Source organism: Ranitomeya imitator, chromosome 9 (assembly GCF_032444005.1).
Source record: "Ranitomeya imitator isolate aRanImi1 chromosome 9, aRanImi1.pri, whole genome shotgun sequence".
Lineage (NCBI taxonomy): Eukaryota > Metazoa > Chordata > Amphibia > Anura > Dendrobatidae > Ranitomeya > Ranitomeya imitator.
The window spans coordinates 84320235-84328228 of record NC_091290.1 but is presented as its reverse complement, the minus strand read 5'-3'; the positions used below and the strand labels follow the sequence as shown (position 1 = coordinate 84328228).

The following is a 7994-nucleotide window of genomic DNA, read 5'->3' as shown; positions in this document are numbered from 1 at the left end:
GAGTTCTTCGGCAGTTGGTTTTGTCTTGCTTACACCTGAATGCTTATTTCACAGCTTTGCATGTGCCCGGTGTTAATAACTGCATTGCCGATTCTTTGTCTCGTTTCCAGTGGGAGCGTTTTCGGTCGCTGGCGCCAGATGCCGAGGAGACGGGCCTGGAATGCCCGGCGGAACTTTGGAGTGTGGTGTCCGGGCTGCAGAGCCTTTAATACAAGCGTCCTTGGCTCCGAGTACGTGGTCGGTTTATCAGGCGGTATGGAACAGTTGGGAGAGATGGCTGGCGGCTGGTGGTGTTGCGAATGCGGGTTCGGAACAGGTGGGGGCGTTGTTGCTGTGGTTGAGGCATGGGGCGGATCAGGGATGGTCGGTGGCGAAGGTGGACAGGATGATAGCGGCGTTAGCTTTCGGTTTCAAGTTACGGGGTCTCCAGGACGTGACAAAGTCCTTTCTGGTAAGGCAGGCTGCGAAGGGGCTGAGAAGATCATGCAGCCGGGGTGATTGTAGGCGCCCGGTGTCTTTTGAGATGTTGGAGCGGTTGGGGGTACGTTTGAGTGACATTTGTGTTTCTAGTTTCGAGGTTGCGTTGTTTCGCTTAGCCTTTTCGTTGGCCTTTTACGGAGCTTTGAGGATTGGGGAGTTGGTCTCGCCTACTACGGTTCGTCAGGGGGGCCTGTGGGCGGGGGATTTTTTGCTTCCGAGGGGTCTTTGCAGTTTTGGATTCAAAGGTCTAAGACGGATCAGATGGGGCGGGGTAAAAAAGTAGTTTTGGGTGCAGTTCCTGGTTCTGTTATGTGTCCTATCAGTTCCTGGCAGGCTTTTGTTAGTTTTCGCCCGCGTGGCGGCGGGCCTTTGTTGTGTCATGCGGATGGGTCCTTCCTGTCTAAATATCAGTTTGTAGCGGTTTTTCGGCAGTGTTTAAAGGCTATTGGGGTAGATGCTGCTAGGTTTGCTTCCCATTCTTTCCGGATCGGGGCTGCTACTGAGGCTGCGCGAAATGGATTGGCTCCTGAGGTGGTGCGGAGGATTGGGCGGTGGGAGTCCGGTCGTTATCGGAGTTATGTGAGGCCTTGAACAGCTTGGAACGGTTTGATTTTTGTTTGTTTGGGATTGCCTAAGTTGCTTATGTTTTCCAGGTTCATCCCCGCTGTTGGTGTGGATTGTCGGCCATTCTTATGTGTACTGGGGCGCGAGACGGGCCGACGTCAGACAGGATGGAAGACAGCTCGGGTTTTCCAGGGACGTGGCCGTCATCAGGTGGTTGGGGTTTCTGGGTTTAGGTTGGAACAGAGTCCTGGAGGAGGTGCACAATGGCATTCGACTGGACAGGCCCCCCGATATTTTGGTTCTACACGTCGGGGGAAACGACCTGGGAATTCGTCCTTGTCGGGAGTTGATCCGGGACATTAAACATGACATGCTCCGGTTGTGGGTTTCGTTTCGGGAGATGACCATAGTGTGATCTGAGATTGTTCCTCTGACATCTTGGAGGCATGCCAGATCGGTGGACAAGATCAACAAAGCCTGAATTAAGGTGAATCGGGCCATGTCGGGTTTTGTTGTGCGGAACGGAGGTATGGCCGTGCACCATTTTGATTTGGAGTGTGGTGGTGACCAATATCTCTTGGGTGACGGGGTTCATCTGAACGCGGTGGGCACGGATTTGTGGGCCTTGGGCTTACAGTCTGGAATTGAGCAGGCCATAGCGGTTAAGGTTGGTGGGGTCTCGGGTACTTGAGGGGGTCAAGTATCCTCTTGGTGGCGGGGGGAGGGGTCCTTGGAGTTGGTGCTAAATTGGCCTGGGGGGTCCGTCGGGATACGGATTCTCCAGTTGGTTTAAGTTTTGGTTGCGGGTCTGGTGATCTGGGGGAATCTTGGTAACGGTGGGCCAGATTCCTAAGTTGGAAGTGGACAATGGTAACCCTTCGGGGTATTTTGGTGCTCTCGAGCCTGTGGGGTAACGGCTGAGGGTAATCTATCGTTGGTCTCTTGTCCACTTGTTTATACTTTGGGTGACACCAGATTTTTAGCTTCAAGGACCCCTTCCCAGCTCATTTATGGTGATATGTTTTGTTTGTTATAATAAAGGCCGCTGTGGCCAATTATATCCAACTTGAGACTCATGTCGTTATTCGGTGGTTGGGCAGGAAAAGGGGTCGGTGATCCCTTGGGGAAGGTAATTAAGCATGATAGTCGACTATACCAATGTCAAGACAGGCTGGAGCGAGCCGCCCGCCCCCTCCCCCGGGCGGCGTACGAGAAAGCCGCCATGACAGGGGGTTTGGAGCAGGGAGAAAAGGGGGCGTGGGGTTCGTTCCTGGAGGAGGGGTACTGCCGGCGAGGGGTATGGTGGGAACAGGGGGAGGAGCGCTTCACTTCCCGCTCTGTGGAATCGAGAGCAGTCCCGCCCGCCCTCCCCTTTTTTGTTATGATTCAAGGGTGTTTTTGTTTTTTCTGTTCGGGTCATAGTGGCTGTAGGCGGGGGGAGGGGTCCTTGGAGTTGGTGCTAAATTGGCCTGGGGGGTCCGTCGGGATACGGATTCTCCAGTTGGTTTAAGTTTTGGTTGCGGGTCTGGTGATCTGGGGGAATCTTGGTAACGGTGGGCCAGATTCCTAAGTTGGAAGTGGACAATGGTAACCCTTCGGGGTATTTTGGTGCTCTCGAGCCTGTGGGGTAACGGCTGAGGGTAATCTATCGTTGGTCTCTTGTCCACTTGTTTATACTTTGGGTGACACCAGATTTTTAGCTTCAAGGACCCCTTCCCAGCTCATTTATGGTTATATGTTTTGTTTGTTATAATAAAGGCCGCTGTGGCCAATTATATCCAACTTGACACTCATGTCGTTATTCGGTGGTTGGGCAGGAAAAGGGGTCGGTGATCCCTTGGGGAAGGTAATTAAGCATGATAGTCGACAATACCAATGTCATGATTGTTAATCCAATAGGGGAGTACAGAGTGTGAGGCAGTGTCATGTGTTCTATACAACAAGGCATATTTAAGAAAACCCGGCATGGGCTTTTACTTTTGGAGCAGACTACAGGATGGCAGTGGGGCAGTCCGCGTCCTCCTGGCCATGTCTTGCAAGTGGCCTATGGCCACAGATTGCTTGTAAAAACCCTGCAGCAAAGGGTTGGGTGTGTCAGACGTGGTTTGCAAACTGCAGAACAGGTGGCTCTGCAAAGCGTCAGCACTAGTGATGAGCGAATATACTCGTTACTCGACATTTCTCGAGCATGCTCGGGGGTCCTCTGAGTATTTTTTTAGTGCATGGAGATTTAGTTTTTCTTGCCGCAGCTGAATGGTTTACATCTGTTAGCCAGCATAAGTACACGTGGGGGTTGCCTGGTTGCTAGGGAATCCCCACAAGTACTTATGCTGGCTAACAGAAGTAAATCATTCAGCTGCGGTGCTAAAAACTAAATCTCCGAGCACTAAAAAAAACTCGGAGGACCCCCGAGCATGCTCGAGAAATCTCGAGTAGCGAGTATATTTGCTCATCACTAATCAGCACCCCTCAGCCTACACGGTGGTGCAGTCGCCCACAGCAACCGGTCTTGGATACAGACTGTCTTGTTTCCCGGCTGCAATCCAGAGAATACCATTTGCTTTCTGTTTGTGAGTACATTGAACATTAAATGAGACTTTGTTTTGAACTTTCCTGTGGTCACTGCTTGTCTGTCACACTGCACCAACCCTGCTACACTACATATGGTTGGAGAATACGGGCAGTGTGAAATGAGGTATACCCAAAGCCTGCTGCATGTCAGTAACGCTACAGCTCAAGCCTGCCGATGAGATGGAGGAGCATTTGAAGCAGTTGGTCCTCACTCAGCAATGGCAGCAGGAGCATCAGCAATGGCAGGAGCAGCACAATCATCATCATCAGCTATTGTATCACCAGCAGCAAAAGACTAATGAGCTGATTATGAAACAAGTTGTGGCTCTGCGAAAGATGTCCACCCAAGCTGCCATGTTCTGGTCAGAAGTACTGTACAAAGTCCTTCAGCGCTGAGGAAGAGGAGTCCTCCAGATGATTTGGAAGCTTTCCTCACCGTGTTTGAATGCACAGCAGAGCAGTAGAGCCTGCCAATGACCCAGTGGGCTGAAGTGGTGGCCCCCTTCCTGACGGGAGATGCCCAGAAGGCATGGACCTGTCAGGACAATGCACTGGACTATGAGAAGCTGAGAGGCGAGATCCTTGCGTGACTGCGGGTCAATACACGTGTGAGCTCAGCGAGTATACCAGTGGTCCTTTGCGGAGTCTCACCCCAACAGGTTTCCGGCATATGACTTGCTGCAGCTGGTAAAAAAATGGCCCGAGACCTTAACTCCTTTCCAGATGGTAAAGAGGGTGGTGGTTAACTGGCTGGTGAGGGCTCTGCCAGTAGCCATACAACGTTGGGTGGGGCAAGGGGATCCAGGCACTCTGGACCAAGTGGTTGGACTGGTTGAGTGGTATACGGCCACTCAGGACTTTATACGGGACACTGCTCCACTTCGGCTGTCACGTCGGACACCGCCAGCCCAGGAGCCTGGGAAAGATCCCTGACCCTCTGCTTGGGTCAACCAGGAATGAGAACATAATGATGAGGTAACCTGAATTGAGATTGACAAGAAACCCACTTCCCCTAAAACGGCCCCAAGGTCTAGTTGTGCTGCAGCAATTAAGTGTTGGTGGTGCCAAGGGCACGGAGATGTGGCTACCAACTGCCCCTGACAGCTAAATCCATGGACTGCAGGTATACTCGCTGTATGTCTATGTATGCCTAGGAAGTCTGCACTGCCACTACAGACACTACTGGCAGTGAACCTCACCTGTGCCAGGTACTCGTCAATGGGTACCAAACGGAGGTTTTCTTGGACTCAGGGAGCTTAGTGACTCTTGTCCATGGTCCCTTGTCGCCAGGGACAACCCCAATAGATGGAAAGTGGAGGTGGTGTGTATACATGGGAAAGTCCGAGCATACCCGACCACATAGATTACTTTTCCACACTGTGTTGAGAAATCAAATATGTGCTGGGAGTAGTGAAGACCCGTCCATATGGGACTGTGTTGGGAAGATACTTGCCCCTATTCTGGTCTCTGTGTGAGACCAGGGTTTAACCCTCCCACGGTAAATGTTATTCCGGGCACAGAACCCAATGATCCCAAGTCAGGGATACCTGCCATAGGGGTCGCCAACCAAGGGACAGAGTGTAACCCCGATAGGTTTCCCCTAAAGGTATTGGCAGGAGAGGTTGAGGAGATCCCACCAATCCCCGAGCTGGAAGTGTCCCCTGGTAAGTTCGGGACAGCTCAGCTCCAGGATCCTACTCTGGCCCGGGCACGAGTAAGGATGATAGAGATAAATGGAGTGGCTCAGCAACCAGTTGCCAAGGCAGTTTTTCCCTGCATGGCTATCCACCAGGATTTGTTATACAGGGTGGATAAAATCTGGGATGAGATGATGGAACAGCTGGTAGTACCCCAATCCTACCATCGGGCGGTGCTCGAAATGGCTCACATCATCCACATGCTGGGAGAGCAGTTGGGGCCAAAAAGATGCAGGAGTGCATACTGCAGCATTTCTTTTTTACCTGGGATTTACGCGGCGATCCAAAGGTACTGTTACATGTGTCCAGAGTGCCAACTAAAATCGCCCACCACAAACTACTGAAGTCCACTGGTACCTCTGCTGATCATAGAGGTACCATTTGAGTGGAAAGCAATGGATATGGTGGGGCCTATACTGAAGTCCACCCGTGGCCATCAACATATTTTGGTCATAGTGGACTATGCCATGTGGTACCCAGCAACACCTCTGCCACACCTCGGCAAAACTAATAGCCCATGAGCTGTTTGCCATGTTTTGTCACCTTGGGCTATCAAAGGAGATCCTCACCAATCAGGGGATTCCTTTTATGTCCAAGCTGACCAAGTAGTTTTGTAACCTGCTCCGGGTCAAGCAGCTACACACGTCAGTGTACCACCGACAAACCGACGGGTTAATGGAGAGATTTAATAAGACTATAAAATCCATGATCAAAAAGGTGGTCTCCAAAGATTTAGAGACTAGGACATGTTGTTGCCCTATCTAATGTTTCGCTATCTGTGAAGTACCACAGGCATCCACAGGTTTCTCACAGTTTGAGCTATTGTATGGCAGATATCTGATGGGACTGCTCAACGTAGCTAAAGAAATATGGGAACAGGAGCCTACTCTGCATCGGAGTGTGATCGAGAATGTGGCAAGTATGCAGTACCAGATTGCGGCAGTGAGGCTCATAGTAAATGAGCATCTGATGGATGCCCAGGCCGCGCAGAGCTGCAGGTAAGATAAAAGAGCCACGGTTAGGTCCTTTAAAGAAGGGGACCTGATGTTGGTGCTAGTGCCCACCCCTCAGAGTAAACTCATGGCCAAGTGGCAAGGGCCATATGAGATATGGGGGAAGGTGGGAGAAGTAAATTATAGAGTGTACCAGCCTGGAAAGAGGAAACCCGAACAACTGTACCATGTAAACCTGCTAAAAACCTGGAAGGACCGGGAATGTTTGGTCACGGAGGCAACTCCGGTCGTACCAATGTGGAACCCTCTGGCACCGGCCAAGGATGCGGAAGGGGGTCAGGTTAAAATAAATGACACTCTTATGAAACAGGAAACAGAAGCGACGGGAGGCTCGGGTTCTGGTGTAACAGAATGCGGATGTATTCTCAGTGCTTTTGGGGCAGACCTTAGTGATCCAGCATGACATTGTAACCAAGCCGTGGGTAAAGGTACAGATGAAACCATTACCAGGTGCCAGAAGTCCAGAGGCAAATCATCGTGGCCGAAGTGAAGCAAACGCTTCAGTTGGAAGTCATGGAGAAGTTTTAGAGTGAGTGGGCTAGCACCATTGTGCTGATACCAAAGCCAGACGGGTCATTACGATTCTGTAATGAATTCAGAAAATTAAATCAGGTCTCAAAATTTGACCTCTATCCAATGTCCCATGTGCACAAGCTAATTGTGAAGGGAGAGGCCCAGTGGCCGAGTGGTTAAGGCGATGGACTAGAAATCCATTGGGGTTTCCCCGCGCAGGTTCAAATCCTGCCGACTACGAATATGTTCCTATAGTTTTTGTCTGAGTAGTCGTGGCCGAGTGGTTAAGGCGATGGACTAGAAATCCATTGGGGTTTCCCCGCGCAGGTTCAAATCCTGCCGACTACGAATATGTTCCTATAGTTTTATGTTACTATTTGCTTGCCTGAGGGGTGGTGATGGCGAACTCAGTCGAGGGGTTCAAGAGAAGCCTGGATGTCTTCCTGGAGCAGAACAATATTGTATCATACAATTATTAGGTTCTGTAGAAGCACGTAGATCTAGGGATTTATTATGATGGAATATAGGCTGAACTGGATGGACAAATGTCTTTTTTCGGCCTTACTATGTTATGTTACTATGTTATGTTACTTTACCATGCTCGATCTCACCAAAGGTTACTGGCAGGTCCCATTAACAGAATCAACAAAAGAAAAGACGGCTTTTATAATGCCAGAGGGTCTCTATCGCTAAAGCTTTAGTCACACTAAACGACTTACCAACGATCATGACCAGCGATACGACCTGGCCGTGATCATTGGTAAGTCGTTGTGTGGTCGCTGGGGAGCTGTCACACAGACAGCTCTCTCCAGCGACCAACGATCAGGGGAAAGACTTCGGCATCATTGAAACTGTCTTCAACGATGCCGAAGTCCCCCTGCAGCACCCAGGTAACCAGGGTAAACATTGGGTTACTAAGTACAGGGCCGCACTTAGTAACCCGATATTTACCCTGGTTACCATTGTAAAATTAAAAAAAAACAAAACACTACATACTCACATTCTGATGTCTGTCACGTCCCCCGCCAGCATCCACAGGGTTAAAACTGCTTTCGGCAAGAGCGCTGCTAATGCACGCGCTGCTGCCGAGAGCTTCCCTGCACTGACTGTGTCAGCGCCGGCAGTAACAGCGGTGACGTCACAGCTGTGCTCTGCT

The 7994-nt window shown here is 50.6% G+C and overlaps 2 non-coding genes across 2 annotated transcripts; both read left to right on the top strand.

Moving 5' to 3' along the window:
- Positions 1–6996: 6996 nt before the first annotated feature.
- On the top strand, positions 6997–7076 carry TRNAS-AGA (transfer RNA serine (anticodon AGA)). Its single transcript has one exon. It is a non-coding gene; the product is annotated as a tRNA-Ser (tRNA).
- A 28-nt stretch (positions 7077–7104) lies between these two features.
- TRNAS-AGA (transfer RNA serine (anticodon AGA)) lies at positions 7105–7186 on the top strand. Its single transcript has one exon. It is a non-coding gene; the product is annotated as a tRNA-Ser (tRNA).
- Positions 7187–7994: the final 808 nt, after the last annotated feature.